Here is a 19220-nt window from a genome sequence, read left to right as displayed (position 1 = left end):
CAAACCTCTCAGGGTCTGGCGCAGCGGCCGTAGGTCTAAATCCGCTGGTTATCCCGGCACCGACATGCAATCGAGCGCAGTTTCCTGGATTAGTCTGTGGCGCTCGGAATGAACTGAATCGGCGTCCTCGCACGTTTTGTTTTTGCGAACGTTGTGTTCGCGAGTCCGGTTCTGATTACTTGAAATGGAAGAAATATCGACCGCAATTCTTGAACGCAGCCATTCTACATTTTCGCTTTATTATACTGATATTACTCTTATTCGCTTATCGTGAAATAATGCTCGTGGACTCTTTGCAACTTCGATCTCCGGTATTTTTTTTAATCAGCAACCAAATAATTTGCATAACGATGCCAAAGTCAACAAATAATTACCGAACTAAATATATAAAATGCAAGTAGGAGTTAGAAATTCATTGACTTTTGAATCACGTTTATTTTTATGCAATTCAAATATTTGGAATGCCTAAGATTACATCAGATATGTTACATCTTCTACATATTCTATCGGTTTGTACATCACGATTATAATTGTCTTGGAAATTATGGCTGGTGTCCGAGCTGGTGTCAGTGAAAACCCCTTGGACACGAACAATATGCTTAAACCGCAAGAATGTCCACTCCCGTGAGGAGGACGGCGTGTCTTCTCGATAAAATATTCATTGCGCCCATAGTATCTGAAAGCGCGAGTCCTCTAGCGCAGTCCCTTTGTTGCATCATTACTTCCGGGTGAGATCAACGTTCGTCGTTCTCGGGTTCTCCGCCGTTCGCCTCCCAGCCAAAGTGGAATTTGCTTCGCGGCAAGAACTAACTCCCAACTCGACCGGTTTTCCACCGAGGATGGCTCCGACAAGAAGATTCTACGACTATCGGATTGCACTTGCACTCGTCGTCAATTATCGGGGCGGTACGTTTACACGCGGTTTTACTTATACGAGCCACTCAACATAAATGCGATGGAAAGAGAAATCAATCACGTTTTTTAATTCCCTATAAGAATTTAAATGATTCTTTATAGACGTATCAGAGTTACTGCACGCAGAAGATATTAGAATCAAGTTTCGCACAGCGGCAATATACTTGTTTAATACAAGGTTTTCAAGAAGATTAGACGAGACAAAGACGACCTTCTCTCGTATATATGTTTCATTAAAAATTACGTCGTTCTTACATCTTACGAGCTTTAAAGAACGAACTACCCGTCAAACTGTATTTAAGATGTGTCTCGCGCCAAAAGAACGTGCTCGCGCTCCCTCGTTTCGCTGGCACAAAATATTTTAACTTTACGATTTCTGTCGGCGCGCTCATATCGTATCGTAAATACGATGTTAGTCTCTATTTAAGGAACCATTAAGTCCATATAACCGGTACGAGGTACGGCGGGATATCGTCATTAAGTCGTATAACTTCAAGAAAATTTTCTCATCAGCAATTTATGCCCGCATATACCGAGCGCGACGAAACGATTTTCCGTATATCCTGGGTTAACATCGTTTTAATTAAGTGCAAATATACGTACGTACGTGGAAGAAGGGTTATTGGTCATTTTGAATTTCCGCAAGTCTCTCTAGCTCTCTGTTTTCTTTTGGTCCCATATTATTTCAATCTTGATCTGAAGACATAATCTTCTTTTTTCTCGTCTGTTGGACTATGAAGAAACCGTTTTATAATATTAATTCAATTTTTTACGATGTCGTTTCGTGTACCTTTCGGCACATCATTCCACATCGCGCATACTTTGATAATGGAGTGAGGATCATGCGAGGATAAGATAATTTCCCGCTCGTGTCACGTCGCTCATCATGCGATTCGCCGGACGCTTTTTCGGTCATTCTGTTGTCACCACCTCTAACTTCAGAATCTGCCATTGATATTTGCATATTGCATACGGGGCACTGCATGTTATAATGTGCAACGTCGTGCCTGGGCGTCGAGATCAGCTTCCTGGGAAATTCAATCATTAGAATTCAGCCATTTTCTTTTATGTTATACTAATTTAATTCTAATCAACAAGCTTTTTCTAATACGGACAAAAACATTGATTTGTACATAGAAAGAACAGTTTTGCTGAAGTATCTAAAAATTTTTAGCTAAATATAGATCTGAAAATTATTTTGTTAAATTATTAATATTTATGTATCTCAAACTGGTTACTAAAATGTTAAAATTTTTTTAGCATTGTCATTGTACTTGTCTTTATAAATTTTTAGATACTTAGCAAAATCGTTTTTTCCATTTATGTATTAATTATGTATAATATGACAATAAAAATGTTTCACAACGTCACATCATTTTTAGAAATTTTGGTTTTATATATTTTGGTTTGTATAAAGTGACAACTAAATCCGGTTTCTTTTTTTTATATAATTTTTTAATACAAATAAGTGACATTTATGCTCTTTTCAGTTAGTGAGGTACACATATTTTTATATTTAAGGTTAGAAAATATGTAAAATTGAAATAAAAATAAAACTTTTGCGCATTATTGGTTCTTAGTTAGCCCGTTTTCTATATTCGTAGACATATTTTTATTTTTATGGGACAGAAGAGTCTCTCAAAATGGTTTAATGTTTTATCACTCTTAATATATGCAGATTTCTTCTGCTATTTTTATTAATAAATTTACCTACTTGTATTTTAATACATTCTTTGTTAATGGATTGAATTTTTTACTGTGTGCGAACTTTTTACTGTGTTAACTAATGTTTTTCGTAATTTAGTTTGGCAACAATTAATACACTTACAAGTTGTTTTCACGAAACTGCAATTGTCATGTATTATCTTTTTTATGTGGTTGTGATACAAAAATTATTAACTAACTTCACGAAACTTTACATTAATAACGATATCGTTATCAGATTTTTATCACATTTTATTGCAGTATCTGTATTAATATTCTATTGATGTTAGATTATATAAACAACAAGCGTGTATTACTTTTGCTGAAGAAAATTTGACGGAAGGCAAATGAGTGCACTGGAAAATTACAGGCTAAGTTGCGTCTCATATGCGTTTGAATTGCATGTAAGCTATTCGCTTGGCTGTACCTTTGGTAAGATAAAGAAACAATATTATGCACGGAGGCGTCATAGGTATGTAGTGTCATTCTTGAGGTATGCGAGAGTCATATACGCGCTCCTATCTTTCCTCCGCCCTGCGCAAAGCTTCTGCATGATGTATCGATCTTTCTCTCCTCTTGGCCGCATGCGGAATCCTTTCGGTTCGGACCGTGACAGGATTTCGCCTCGTGGCTATATGATAATCGATCGCGAAACAGCTGCACGATAAGTCAGACGTAGATCCATCGCGTGGCTCGTGAAACTGCATCACGTCCATCGTTATTTCCGTTGCTTGTCAAATTTTTGGTATCTCCGCAGGCGCACTTTAATTCGGTGATTCTGATAGCAGCACACTGCCACTTATCCACAATGATTTATGATGCACAGTTTCGAAGATGGTTGAAAAATATGCCTGTAACCAGTCAAAGCTGCGTAGTTCGCATTAGAATTAAACATCAGCTAAAAACCAACGATTTGTACGAATTGTCACTATATTAATTGTTAATGATTTTTGTTATCAACTCAATAACTTTTAAATATATGCCAATCTTTTAATCTGATATTCGAGAAATAATTTCAGCAATTTGCATATTTTACTTACTCAATTCATATGAGTGCAAGTTTTACCGTTCAGTTTCTTTATTCCGACAGTCAAAATAGAAAAATTTTTAGTATCAGCTTTTCAAAGCAATCGTAAGTTTTCGAGGACCACGTTTACGTGAAGACGCCATTGATTATTCGACAAGAAGCAATATCATCGAGTTAGACTTAGGCCGGATACGATATATGGCCTACACGTGCAGGAAGAGTATAGGCACTACCGGGTGAACAGAATGGCCCGGTGGCGATAGCCATCAATATTCCCCCGTAGGCAGTAAGATGGACGTAAGTTTTTGTAAATCACGACATCCGTCTACCATATGCCGTTATTTTAAACTCAAGAATGAACCAAAGATTTATTTTCATTGTGCATTTAGTGGAAAATATTATTTTAATTATTAAATTTTACTAATTCTTTATGATATAAATTGTTAATAGATACTATATTTCAGACGTATGACACTTTTTGAAAATTACGATATGTGGCCGTATAATGATCATAATTTATTGTAAGAAACTAAAAAATAAAAGTCATACCGATACTGTTTGTCCGTAATTGCAACAGTTTGCGAATTAGTGTTATATACACATTATCGTCCTCGACTCATCAGTTTGATTTTTTTAATAGAATCTTTTTTTTAAGTGCATCGCGTTAATTACCTACTGCGAAAACTGATTCAGAGACCGGGAAAGTATAAAGAGAACAGTTTGCGGCAATACTACGTTGATATTCGCACAGATAAAGTGAGGCAAGTTTGTGTGCAGAGTGGCGGCATCGATCCTGGGTAAAAGTAAATAACTGAGGATGTCTTGGTCGATGCGGTTCCTGGGGTTTTCTATGTGGGTATTTGGAGAAGCCGAAAGGTGCGAGGTAGTCCCACGGCACCCATACAAACCATCTTGACTCTATGGGCTATTTGTGAGATGGCACGAGGCGTCCGAGAAAAGAATTTATTTCTCCTATCCTCTTTTCTCCTCCTTCCTTCCCGCGTTCTTTTTTCTCGCTCCTCTTCTTGATATTTTCTCTTCGTTCTATCTTGCTTCTCTTCCTTCTTATTTCAGCTTTATGCTTCGCTGTCTTACCGCTAGACGAGTTTCGGTCTCTTCCCTTGTCCTCGTCTCTCGGTGTTTCCTCGCCAAGAAATTTCGACAAAAGCACGGCAACGAAATGAAAGGCTTTCTGTCTTTTACTCCGCGGCGCTAATTTGTTAGTCATTGTTATTGTAACCAGCATTTTCTAGCTCGAGAGTGTTGCATATAGTCATTTATGCTCTTGGTATTCGTTTTACGTTTATACGTGCCATTAATATAAACATCACGTTTTTCATCGAAGCTCTCAGTAACGTCTCGTTAAAAATATTTAATTCCCGTATTATACGTATTTCAACGAACAACCAATTAATCCAAATGCAGCTCGGATCGTTGTGATTTTATCGGCAGCGGCTTTATATTAGCTCCCCCCATCACTCTCCCTCGCCGATTAATGTTTTAAGGATCGTCACGTCGCGGGGATTTACATGCACGATCGCGTATCGGTGATTGGTAAGCGTTGAGAACAATGTCATCGTTATTTTAGCACGATTATCGGTAATTGCATCGTAATGTCCTCGATATTAACATGAACGCCGGTAATACTATCACTGGGGACAGTGGGGACCAATACCGTAACGATAATGACAGCAATCACCGGCCGCGTCGGGGCGCGATAAAATGATTTTAATAACAATAACTACCGGTGACTGGCCGGAGTTTTTGTCTACGAAAATCAATATTTGCATTCGGCAACGAGATATTGTATGCTTTCGGGCTGCACGGCACGATCGATCGGTTAAAGCGTTATAATTCAGCCGTCAAATTTATTACACGCCTGAGCAATTAAATCAAGCGAACGAAAGTTCAAGTGCTTTCAGCGCGACGGTGTCGATTGCACTCGCCCCGCGAATATTTTATAGCCATTAACGCGCGGTTTTTTTTTTCAATTTTTCACTTCCACCTAATTGTGCGCCACCCGTGTGCATAGTTCAACGTGAATACGGCGCAAACGGTCATGAGAGTAATTACGGACCTTAATAAGGCGGCGCAAGACGGATGGACGCGACGAAGCGAAGATTTCTATCGTAGTACAATGAATACTGAGGGATGGAAAAGGTCATGAGATATCAGAAGCGCGAGTATCGATCATCTGCGGCTTGACTGACGACCGCTGCCCTTCCCGCGTCTCGTAATCCTCTTCGGCAAATCGATTTCTCGTAAACCCACTTCACAACCTAGGACTAGACTCGTATCTCGAGAGAGGGTATAGCCCGGGATGAAAACAAGGATACCGCATTGAACCACATTACGTAGATCCTTATATAGTCTAAAGCCCGAATCCCCCTTCCGTGCAGATGCACGATTCTCCGGGGATTTCGTCGATCCCCACGAAACTTTCGGCAAGTCGTTCATTAAGCTCGTCTGCGGTTTTGTATAGCTGCTTACACGAGAGGCGCTTGATGATGAACGATGACCGATGATAATTCAGCACGCGGTTTCGTCAGCAATGTGCGCGATGAATAGTTTCTGTAATTCCTGAATAAACGGATGAGATATACGCTCTCACGTGTATTAACACACAGCCAATTATATGCCATATTAACGTTATATTATATTAACGTAACTTTTTTGACGACGCATTTATCATCGTGAATCTCAGGATCTTGTTAGTTGGATTTCTTTGTTATGCGTGGAACCGGAAGGTAATAACGCAAACATTCGAAACGACCCGTCGAGGATCGCGAGAGAGAAATAGCGGGACGGTGACTGAAATAAGATACAGGGAAGAGGGAGAAAGAGACTGGTCTACGAGCTCGGCTGGCATTCGGAGCGTGTCTGATTGTCTGCTTTTCTAGCATCATCCAAGCGCCCGACCCTTGGCGCCCGGGAATCAGATGCGCGACGGACGATGAGGACCCAGAAGACTGCGAAGTACCCGCGCGCACTTCACTCTGAAGAGTGGCACATCCAGCGACGGTTCTCCGATGATTTCCGTACTTGTTGTAATATAGTTAATTTAAACCAAACAACGAATTGCCCGGTACATTTGTTCCGCGTACAAATATATATCTCGTGTAATATCCCTGTGTGCTAATTAGGTACCTACTACACGCCGCTCAGATATCGGCAGACTTTTGCAGCAACGTCAATGTAGCTTGTTAAATACGTTGATGTTACGAGCATTGGTTTGCTTAATTGTTAGACTTAGTTAACTTTTTATCTTCTATCTGGTTAATGACAGAAATTGGATATAAGTTGCGCCGCTCTAATTGGGGTATAGTTGAAAGACAAGTTTTAATAATGCATCTTTTCTTATTCATTTACCTTGAAGGGATTATCAATGTATTTCACTTCATTATTTTGATATAAACGATAACAAGGATATTTATACTGCTTTGGTTTTATTGCGATACGAAGAGAAGGCAAATTAGATCTATATTGAGATGGATTTCGAAATCAATATTTCTGACATTGGTATTGAAACATGCAATTCCTTTTAATAATCTAATTAGAAGCAGCGATTGCAAATAAAAGATTTAGCGAAACCCGATCTTAATGCCATTTCTGAGAACGTCTAATTAAAGTCCGGAAATACAAGTCGGTGATCGGCCACATTGGCTGTGGATTTAACGATGCGGAAATGGCGGAGATGGTAGGATGAGGCTCGGAAGGAATCGCCACGGTATCGCCATAGAGATCGGCGAGGACCCATTGTACAAGTTATAAATAAATCCTTAATGATCCTCGCCAGACACCTCACCCCTGCGACTAATTATACCGATCGAAGAGAGACACTGGCTGTGTATCTTATAACCGTATCGCACGGCGGGACCAATTAGTAATTAATAATGGCCAGTGTGGACGTCAGGCATGCTTGTCGCCTTGATTGAATTAAAACCTCGAATTAATTGTCCCTAAACACCTCCCGGCTGCAATAACGCACGCTTGCTGCGCGCGTAACTCTCGTTCTCGTTTACCGCTCCTTTTATTTACTGTATACGGAATTTAATGGAATTTATTAATGGCGCAATGTATTGTTAAGTATCGCTTTTACTATGGAGCACAAAGTAGCTCATATACACTGAGAAAAAATATTTAAATCCAAAAAAATATTTGTTAGATATGACTCCTAACAGCTTATTTACTTAATGTAATACACATATTTATTTAGAATTAGATATTTTTACTTAATTTAAATAAAAATATATAATTCTAAATAATTATGTGTATTATATTAAGTAAATAAGCTATTAGGAGCCAGCTAAATAAATATTTTTTTGGATCTAAATATTTTTTTCTCAGTGTGGTAAATCACATTCAATTCCATTTTATTGTACATTTGCTGCGCGCATTGTTTGCTGTCGTTATAGAGTTTTGTTATTGAATATATAATAACTATATTTATTTTTTCTCTTTTCAGGTAAGATTTATGGGTACTTCATAAGAGAGAGAACACTCGCATTTCGTTGTCAGATGCCCGATCATCAGTTGCACGGTAAGTAAAATTGCATGTTTGCATGGATATAAAAGAAAATGGAAATATTACTATTTTATTACATAGAAATCCGACTCGACGAAATTACAGATCTTCAACGTTGAACGTATGGAAATATGTCAAACGTTATAAATAAATTACGAGTTATGCTATCGCATCAAATGCAGAAATTGTAGTATATTAACGATGTGCTCTCATAAATTCATGTAGCAATGCAAATTATTAACGACATATGTTGTCCCAGCAGCTTTTCCAGTAAATCAAATATTAATATCTTGTTTTGATATTAAACGTGATGTCTGTCTACGTATATACAATAAGAGCGAGCTATATGCTACGCTCAAGTACAATATTCAATAAAAATATAAAGGTACTAAATATTTTAATAAATTGTTTTGACACTTTCCGCTTTTTATAAGAGATCGGGATTACGTAATGAAGTATTTGTTGATGAGTTTTACTCGTCAAGTAGCGACTCGAAGGTAATGTTGACACCTTGTTAATAAAGCATGTGACGACCTACTTTAACTTCTCTGCTGTAAAACGAGGGAAATGTAGTAAGTATAAATGGTCCCACACTCTAGGCGAAAAGTTCAGTGAACTCGATGTAAAGTGACGAGCTCGTATACGCCAGTTTGAAATATGAAGTGAAGAGTAATCACCTAAGAGAAACAATTCCGTATGTTACATGCTGTTTAGATGAGAACGTGAAAAGGACGTGACACTATAGCCTGTCGTAGCCGCTTTGAAAATTTTGCATCTTATTGCGGAAGCGAAATATATTCCATTTCTTGAGGAAAACCCGCGAAACGAACGTTTTACTCGTTTTCCTACCAATTAAAACGGAGCAATCTAAAGGGAGATTAAAATCCACAACGGTAGTGTACAAATCGTGTATTACCGCACAATAAAAGATTACAATGATGCCATTTCATGCTTTTAATCCAAGTACGTATACATTGTCGAGGTTGAAAACAATGGTATGTAATCAGGAAGCATCCACAGTGGCGCGAGCACGGCACGGTTGGCGGTGGGCGAAATAGGATAAGGCAAATAAATTAGCACCGGTTACCGTTATCTATCTCTCGGCTTTCGCTTCTACCGCTCTTTTCCCTTATCCCTCGCGGCCATTTTGCGCAGGGACTATTTACCACGGCCCTCAAAATTACCGAGCGAGTATTATATACGATCCTGAGAGATCCATCCGCAACTTTAAACTAAAGCCGGTATTCTGGGACGAATAATTGCCGGAAAGCGAATCATTATCCATAATGGACATTACCATCGCGACTCTAATTATAACGTTACACTATTTTATAGTACCTATATACATTGTTGCTTAATTTTTGTTTTATATATTTTATACATATATATTTCTGTATATTTGAAAATATTATATGTATGTGTTATTTCCTATTGTCATTTATTTATCTATTCTAATAGTTTACACTATTTAATTTATACTCGATCAAGTATATCGTTTGAATTAGTGTATGTACATGGATTTCTCTCCATGAATCATATTATACATAGGGTATAAACTCAGGTAAGATGGCCATATTCATTCGATGTCTCATGGCGAGCTAGACTGAAAGAACATAGGTTGGCCATCTTTCCTCTATGCCATCTTACCCGAGTTTACCCTATCATCATACATATATGTAAATCAAAACATTTTTCTGAATTTATTTCTTGGCATAATAAAGCACAATTTACCCTAATGAGACATATTTTATTGCTATCCGTATAGCGACTCTGTTTAGCAAAAGATCTTTGTATAAACACTTCCGATTGTATTTGTCGTGTCTCACAAGCTGCATCGATATTATAGACATCTTAGAGTGAGAATTTTTCAACATCGTCTAAGAGCGTTTAGAAAAAATTAATGCCAGTAGGTGGAATATCTGAGTTATAACGAATCTGGACGGCTCAATTATCCTCATTTACGATGCGGCATACCTACTTATATACGTATATAATGCACTCGATTAACCTTCATTCGAATCGCGAATACCTAATTGTCATTTTTGTTTTGAAATATATTATTTTAAAAAACGATGGTGTAGCGACTCTGTATATCTAAGGCGGGTTCGCCCGGCGCGACAAATGGTTCTACGTTCAACAACGCAGCTTGTTGGGCTGCGAGAACGCGTGTCCCCAATATTTCATCTTTTGTCGAGTACGTCAGACGACTTCGAGAAACATACCACGAGAGCTCACCGTAGGCGGTCGCATATTATGCGGTTCTGGAAACGCATTACGCAGCGACGTCGAGTGTATACGTCATGTTTATACACCAAATGCCATATACATAAAGGGAAACACTAGAAACCGCCTTTATAGCCAGTTTATCTCCGTACGAATCTGTCTTTACTTTCACATTCGACTGACGCCTTAAATTAAAATTAAATTACTGTATATTTCTTTGCTATAGAGTTATACCGAATAGATCATCATCAAATTAATTCGAAATTTATTGTAATAGTGATTTAATAAAATATTAATTGTTTAATTAAGTCGATTTGTCAAAATTGTAACAGATTTTCTATAAATAATTCGCGGTATCGAAAATAAGAGCGCGTCGGCTTATAAACGATTTATAAAGTTCCGCCGAGAATCGAATCGCCTGACCGCTTTGGCGAACTGAGGGGCGGACGGTAGGGCGGATGATAGGGCGGCGATAAATAATTGCCGGACATCGACTCGAACCCCGGGGAAACGCGATCGACACTCACAGAGAAATCCTCGGCGGGAAGGAGGAGGTACTATACCTATACCTACCTACCCCGAGCGCTCCGATCGAAGTGGAAAGCTGCCGCGCGTAAAAATGGCCAGTGAACTGGCAATCGAACGCAATACGTATGTCACTGTCAATGCGCGTGTCGTCATTCTGGATTAATATCGCATTCTGCGTGCTATTTGCGAACGGTCGAGATATTAATCTACCGTCGTCGATTACTGGAAGCGACGTGCCATTGAGTTTTATTGGAAACCGCGAAGCACATGTCCGCCAATAATCGGGCTTGCCCCGGCTGATGTAAAATCAAAGTTCAGTTTCCCCTCTGTCATTGATTAGCGCATATCTTTCCAGAATCCTCTTTAATTGAGTTCTAAAATAGCTTGAATAGCTTTCGTTCCACAAATCCCTTCTATCAGCTAAAAATAATTACAAATTGCACAGTTATGTATATGAGTACACGAGTACACGTAAGAAATAATTTCATTGTATGATTTAATATGTTGCCGAGATTACTTGTCAAGTACGTAGTACTCGCGAAAAAGATTTTCGTATTAGAGCGAACGCGCGGATACTCCGTTATCACTGTCAGCGCCGAACAATCAATCGTCGTCGACGAAAACAAAGACGAAACTGCGAAATGTAAGATATGTCTACGGTCCATTGTCGTATTTCTACTCTCGCGCGATATTCTCGCGGCGCTGTACGCTCGCCATCTCCCTTTCCCGTAATTGGACTCCTCAGGATCGTAAAAATAGCCGTTTCATTTTATAGGCAATTAATTTTACCGAGGATGCGACATGTACACCGTATGAGAACGCCTCAGCGCCGCCGCGCAGCTCCGATGTAACGCGGAGCGATCCAACTTTCACGGTAAAGAACGTAGGGTCGATGGACGGGTAGCGTAATATCTGACTCGGACTTGGTTACGTTTTTAAAAAGGAGGATAGAAACTAAACCCGGGGATGATATATCTCGGGGAACGGCAATATAGTGCTGAAACCGTGATTAAGTCGTTATCCACGTTGCTGTCATCATATCTTCTCCGAGATTGTATCATCTTTATTAAGAGCACCATATCGGAACTTAACATATCATGTACGCGCGTGTCCTACCTATATTTGCAAAAATTTGACATTACTCGTTTGGGAACTAAGTTTGGTAGCAGTATTAGTTACTCACGCGTTGTATCGAACTACTATGCTTGTACTGATGAAGCTAAACTTGTGAGAACTGACTAATTACTGAAACATAATAATATAATGAATAAAATATTGAAAAACGAGAATATTGAAAATCGTAGAAAAACATTCTAAGATAACAAATTTAATTTTGGATCTAATGCTGATTATTTTAAATCTAAAGAAATGTAATTTTCTTGTATATTAATAACCATGGTGACCACAATTATTTTCTAGTATGATAATAAATTAATGAATAATAATAAAAGTATGTAGAGAGGGAACATAAAATAAGAATGTTGACAGTATCTAGATAAAAGCATTTTCCTAAATTAATCACAATCTTTGTTGCACTCTTTAAATATGTCAAATTATGTAATGATAAAATATTTATATAGTATAATAATTAAAAAAATATATATATAATATATATATATATATATATATATAACATCCATAAAAAATCTAACGAATCCTTTTTGACAAGGCAAATGATTTCTTCTTGTTTATTCCTCCATAATGTAAAAAGATACAAAATAAGCATCCTTGAAAATTGAAGAAGTTGTTGCTTCAAACGGCAGTCGTAATAACTGCTAGCGCACAGGCAAGAAAAGTTCTTAGATAGGTTTTACCCAGACAATTTATTTGTAGTAAAAAGCATAAGTAATGGTTGGGTTTGCGAGCCTTTTGAAACGTATACGTGGTCTTAGGAAGGTGTACCAAAGGCTATTCCTTGGTATTATTTGCAAGTACAGTCATTTTCAAGTACACGATTAAAGTTAGAATACTTACACAAAGAATATTTACTGTATTAGTTGTATTGTTTTTTTTAATAACTGAATATATACAAATTAATAAACTGTACGACATCAAAATATATTAACCTCCTTGTAAAATTGTGAAAAGAAGAGATGTAATATAACGAATTGATGCTGATATTATTAACAAATTCGTACATAAATTTCAGCGTATTTGCGTACGCTTATTTATGTATAATCATAAATATTTTATGTAAGAAATAGTGGCTTTAGTTTTATATCGATTTTATTTCATGCAATGCTTATTCATTGCATTCCTGAACATTGCTGTACATTCCTGAGTCTGATAGCAAAGACGAAAAAATTCTGTCACGAAACGTGAAGATTTTACGAGTTGTTAACACGTTCCTAAATTATAGAAGACAGAAATATGACTTGTATTTTTATATATATCTTCTTGGTTTAATTTCATAGAAGCGATTACCATGTACACGCGCATAAATAGTATACAAAATTATTTCCTGATATCTTATTGGTTATTTTATAATTAAGGTAAACTAATTAAGATATTCTCATTTGTTCGTTTTATTTATCTATGATCTTGTAATTTATACAGATTTGCGTTAACTCGCAGCTTGGTTCAATAAGTTTTAAATGAAGTATATTGATCTGAAAAATTATCCATTTTTTAAATTAAATTGATGTTTTTCTGTGAGATTTTCTGCACTAATTTTTCTATTTTGTTGCGTTTTCATGAAAATATTAATAAATTGAATTTCTTTTATAAAATAAAACTACTTTTTGCATCAGACTTATTGTTAGAATTCGATATTATATCTTGATTCTGGAGAACTCTAAAAGAAAATTGTAAGTCGATTGTCATTTAAATAAGTTCTCTTTTTATTATGTCTAGTGCGATTCAACATTTTAAAGACTTTAAATTTGCATTGCAAGGAAAATCTTTTTCTATTACAATTTACTTTCAGAGAACATCAAGAAAGATGCTGGCGAAATAAATTTTGTACAATGTAGAACGTAGAGAAGAGAATTAATCAAAGCTTTGTCTTCGAAAGAGCGAAGGGTATTGATAATGTAGAATAAGAATAACAGCGGAACGAAATTCATTAATTATTTTTCGCAGACTTATCTTAAAATTCGATGTTAGATGCATGCATGGTATAAACTGAGAAGTATCTTTTTGTATTTATAGAATATTTGACTCTAAGGCTAGTTTTGACGTACAACATATACTTAACATTTAATATTTACTTTTTGTGCTTATTACTATTATATAATAAACTTAATTTGAATCTTTCTCTCCCTTCCTCCTCTCTCTATCATTAATAGTTGTTATTAATGATAGAGAGATTTCTAATGCATTCATAGCTTTTATAATTTAATTTTGGCTTTGATGATGTTCAAAGGATTTACCTGCATCATGATAAACGTTTGCTCGTGAAATCGCTACGATTTATGCCCTGTTCTTGCTGGCTCGTAAATTATTCAGTAAAGCTAAGCGAGTAATTAAAAAATTGACCACTCGTTAAAAGCTGGTAACTTGTTAATCACGATTCGTTCAGCGCTCGTTTATGAAGATGTTTTCGTAATAGCGACTCGTACGAAAGCGTATGTGACTTAAGGCGATAATTAAAGTTATGCTTTATGACCTGACAGCATTTGGATTTCTTTTCTTATCGTTCAGAAGAATGCTGGTGAAAAGTTTTCGCGATGTTTTAAATATATTGGTGTTATAAACGGCATCTGCAAGCTTTTTGTTAGCAAATTACTCAACAGACTTTAAACATAGATATGCATAAATATCACTTACATTTCTTGCATCTATTTTGAACCCATTTAATTCTTCTCGGTATTTTAAAACTCGAAGAGTGATTATTAAAATCACATAACTCACTACTTTGTATATTTATTTTAATGTTCTTTTTTTCCAAATTGTTATTGATAGTTTCCGAGGTCAATCAATAGAGGAATATTAAAAAATATATTTATTGACTATTGTTTATTTAACGTGCTCGTTTATACAGTATATAGGTCTAGGTATATACTATTATTTTTAAAAAACGTCATTACATAATGTATAAATATCTAAACTGTTAGATAGCATAATAAAACTATTTTATGTTATCGTCTATAATGCGCTTTTCATAATGTCCTATTTTAGTGGCATTTATAGGAAAAATCTTATGGGATATTTTTTGACGGGTCGAGAAGGACATAAATGTCGTCGTAGTTCATACTTGCACGCTGTCAAATCATATCAGAACTTCGATAAAAACGATCTACACGAAATCGGGTGTACTGACTCGTACCACGAAGCTCGTCGAGCCGTTCGAACCATACAGCCATGCAAATTGCATTAATACGTCGCGTAAACGCCCGGCAAATTGCTTCACCATCGATTTCGGTTCGCTGCGCCACTATTAGATACGAATATGCTCTTGCATCGACGCGTTGTTTGTGCGTCTACATTTAGTTTACCTACGATTATCATACGAAAACATGTCTTCTTGACGTATATCAAGTACTCGGAATTGAAAGGAATTTATTTATGCGTGGTATTTCAGAAAAGACATGAAAAGAGATTTACTTTTTACTATCGCATTTCACGTGTATAATATCACATATCTTTTTTCTAGTAAAATATCAAATTTTATACTCTATTTTATAATGTAATTTATTTTTTAATGTATTTTATTTTAATCTATTTTTTATGAAATTAAAATCCTATAAACTGTTCCTATTCTATTATTTAAATATTGTTATAATTCTATAATTGTAAATATTATATAACTTTTTTTACAGGTTAAATTACCGTTGTAATGATAATACTAAACAAAATGAGTTTAGTAGATAAATTTAAGTATAAATTCAAGAGTTTTTAATTGTACAAATTTCCCCATATCTAACTTATCTTTTTTAGATGATTAAGTATTATATTGGTACACCAGTATTTGGAACCATCAGTAGATCATCGTATAAAAGTACCAAGTATTTAAGATATCGAGTTGTAATGATATAGATACCCGGGTGCGTAGGTTAATAATCTCTCATTTAATTTCTCACGCCTTTTTCTTCATCCATCTATCCTTTTCCTTTCCTTCTCTCTCTTGAGAATAACGCAAGGAGAGACAAAAGGGTAAATGCAAGCGGCCGAGTCGGATCGATGTAGCAACAAGTGGTCGCTCAACGTTCAACGGTTCTCTCTCTCTCTCTCTCTCTCTCTCTCTCTCTCTCTCTCTCTCTCTCTCTCTCTCTCTCTCTCTCTCTCTCTCTCTCTCTCTCTCTTCCCCTCTCCCTCCCTCCCCCCTCTCCCCTCCTCTTTCTCCCTTTCCGGCATGGCGCAGGAAATAGCGCGACAGAATTGCATGGGGTGAGCAAATGCGGGGACCTTTGAACCAACTCTCCGCGAGCCAGAACTGAAAATCCATCGCAAAATCCATGTAGCAGGATGTGAGCAGCGGGAAAACGCCCGGCAAAAAGTCCTTTCGTAGAGGACCCCGCGAGCCATTTTATTTTCTATACCGTTTACTTTGAATCGCAGGAATATTTGTGCCTGCAGAAAACTTTTTCTCGCGCATCTCATAATATATCAAGAAAGCAGGCATAACTAGGATGCTCGAAAGATTCAATAGAAATAACTTACGAACTTGAAAGCGATTGAAATTTGTGATTTGCTACGGAACTATATTTTTAAAATTAAATATTTAACGTGATAACATTTTATTGAGATAAGGAACGATGTTGAAGTAAAAAGTTTTGCAGAAGGTACATGCGTGTAACGAAAATGATGAAAAGAATAAAGCACGCAGCGAAAGCCAGTTTTAAAGAATTTCAAAGAATAAATAAATAATATCCGGTAATTCATCCTAAAGACATTTTATTTCTTTTAACGCACAAGTGTAATCACATATTGCAATTTTAAGGCTCCTATACCGGCTCGATTGCTAAGTCCGCATTGACAGTATATATAATGTCATATACCTGGCAAAATTGTAATCTAAAAGGCATAAAAGTGAATTAAAAAGCAAAATTACTCTTGCGACGTACAGCGTTATTTTTTGTTTCAGTATAGTGTTTTTATATTTAAAATAATTGTCCTAGTGTTAAAATATAACGAAAACTCCTATTTTGTTATAATTTAATATGTGAAAACAAATATTTTTAATTTTAATTAACATACTTAGCTATTAAACAGCTTGTTTTCTTGTCCCTGATTAGACACAGTTTAATTCGACATATTTGGATTACTCAAAGTTTTTGGTATATATTTTACAAGTATATTCTATTGATTACAAAAACGCTATTTTATTGCAAAACTATTTTATTTTAATGTAGATACGTCGCAAGAATTTTCAATATATTTTTCTCGCTTCTAACGTCAATCCAAGATGGCTGCAGTGAATGAGCAGGAGCCTTAATGACAATCTGAAATAACTTTGTTAATCTTTTGTATGAATAGAATTGAAAGCATTAAAAGAGAGGAACGGTATTTTGTATCTCCTTGAATTAAATCTTAGTAATTTAATTTATCTCTTGCGCAAGTAAAAACTTATTTATTTTAAGAAGTAAAGAAGCTATTAAGAAATTAAAAATTAAAAAGCGTAATAGACAAGTTAGCACTAAAATCTCAAATAAACTCGTAATATAATTACGTATTATAATATTCTGAAATATATGTTTTTAATAAAAATATATTTGCGACTTGATTTTTAATTACACTGTTGATAAAATTTTGTTGATATTAAAGAATTGATACGTTAAAGTACTGTTTATACTTTCTTTATAAAGAAATATATGTGCATTTTTTTGAAACATTTTTTCGTGTAAATTTTACAATTTATACATAAATGAAAATAAACAAGCTAATGTTAGGTAATCATTGAACCAATAACGGTAGTAATAAGGTCGGAAAGTGCGTGGAAATGTAGAAGTAGCAGCAACTACCTACCTTGTGACTTCAGTACTTTCCTAATGATACCCGCGGATGTACCGGATGGCATGTGTCGTAAGGTTTCCAATTAAAGTGCTCCCGCTTATGCTAGAAATCACGAGTTGGTGAGCGTAAAACTAGTTGCTAGTTGTCTATAGATAGCACCAGGCACATCAAGATCGTTAATTACTTAATTACACGGCTAAAATGTTTCCTGAGACGCAATTTGCAGCGAGTATGCTGTAGACACGATATAGACATGATCGAACCAGATGTGCGTATGTACAAGACTAATCAAATAAATGTATGGTTATAAAAATAAGCACGCATTTCTTCTTTTAGATTTTATAAACTTCTCAATATCAAATGTATCACTGTATAATTATCTAATATCAATCATCGGTGCTTACTTTAAAAATAAATCAACAATGGTATTAGGACTAGAAAGTGATTAGAACGTCTGTGATGCTCATACTCTACGTTGTTATTATACTGATTGTGAGTCTCATTTTACTTTTTACTCCTTTATATTGCTCATGGAACGTAAAAAGAACAGTAAGATGTTACTAAAAATGATGATTCCTAAAATATAATATGACCGTCGGGAAACTCTATTTCTCACTCTAATTGATACAAAAATGCGCGGAAATTAATCAAATTGTACCCGAGTCTGGTGAAGCTATATTTTGAACACTTAATAAATTGAACACTTAATAATTGAACGCTATCTTTTATACAATTATTTGTCTATATATACAATCACACTTTATGTTACAATCACAATCCGCATACTTTATGATAGGAGCTAATGTAGACGTGAGGGAAAGCCTGTAATTATATATTTTTCATTGAGTTTCGGCTTTATTTCACGAACGATCGTCGCAATTACTATGAAACGAGAAACGGATCACGTGGACTATTGAGAAAGAGAAGAAAACGATTTTGGTAAATGAGAAGGAGAAAGGCGGACGACGTGCGGGAAAGAAGAATGGAATGTTTAATAGGGCCGTTCCGAGGCGAAAGCTTTGCCGGATACGTTACGTTTACGAGAAACGTGGAGCTACTCGCATATCACATGCATGAAGCTGCACCGAGTTGGTGCTATATATCGAGACGCGTAGCAGCAGGTGCCTTTGTATATTCAATTTATCGTAATAACCAGAGCCACGAGCAATATGCCGAAATGTATCGGCTTTACGAAACCAACGGCGCACGCATGAAAACCTAAAAATGCATTTGCCGTTAATTACTGACCGCTCCGAACTGGTCTTTGTTATGTACTAGGGAATCTTGTTTTGTCGTTTGACAATTATGTAAATGTATAATAAAAATGTATAAATCCATTAAAGTATATGCAAGCTCTGTGCTGACAACGATAAGTGAAAGAAGATCTCATATTGACATGTTACA

The 19220-nt window shown here is 36.1% G+C and overlaps 1 protein-coding gene and 2 long non-coding RNA genes across 4 annotated transcripts in view; 2 read left to right on the top strand and 1 right to left on the bottom strand.

The window, feature by feature from the left end:
- LOC139810483 (uncharacterized) overlaps positions 1 to 9901 on the top strand; it is a 39274-nt gene extending 29373 nt beyond the window's left edge. Inside the window, exon 3 of the long non-coding RNA XR_011731400.1 lies at positions 8112 to 9901. This is a non-coding gene — a long non-coding RNA (uncharacterized lncRNA). The remainder of the gene's footprint in view (positions 1 to 8111) is intronic.
- LOC139810478 (uncharacterized) overlaps positions 1 to 19220 on the top strand; it is a 352879-nt gene that overhangs the window by 216212 nt on the left and 117447 nt on the right. The gene's annotated exons all lie outside the window — the stretch shown is intronic.
- Positions 470 to 5926, bottom strand: LOC139809998 (uncharacterized). Of its 2 annotated transcripts, XR_011731228.1 has the most exons (4): positions 3047 to 5926; positions 1737 to 1943; positions 1519 to 1647; positions 470 to 865 (listed from the first exon to the last, which is right to left on the bottom strand). It is a non-coding gene; the product is annotated as an uncharacterized lncRNA (long non-coding RNA). The 2 variants fall into 2 exon arrangements; XR_011731227.1 differs by having other exon boundaries at positions 1519 to 1943.

The sequence above is a fragment of the Temnothorax longispinosus genome, chromosome 3 (genome assembly GCF_030848805.1).
Source record: "Temnothorax longispinosus isolate EJ_2023e chromosome 3, Tlon_JGU_v1, whole genome shotgun sequence".
Taxonomy (NCBI): Eukaryota; Metazoa; Arthropoda; class Insecta; order Hymenoptera; family Formicidae; genus Temnothorax; species Temnothorax longispinosus.
This window is presented reverse-complemented; position numbering and strand designations above follow the sequence as displayed.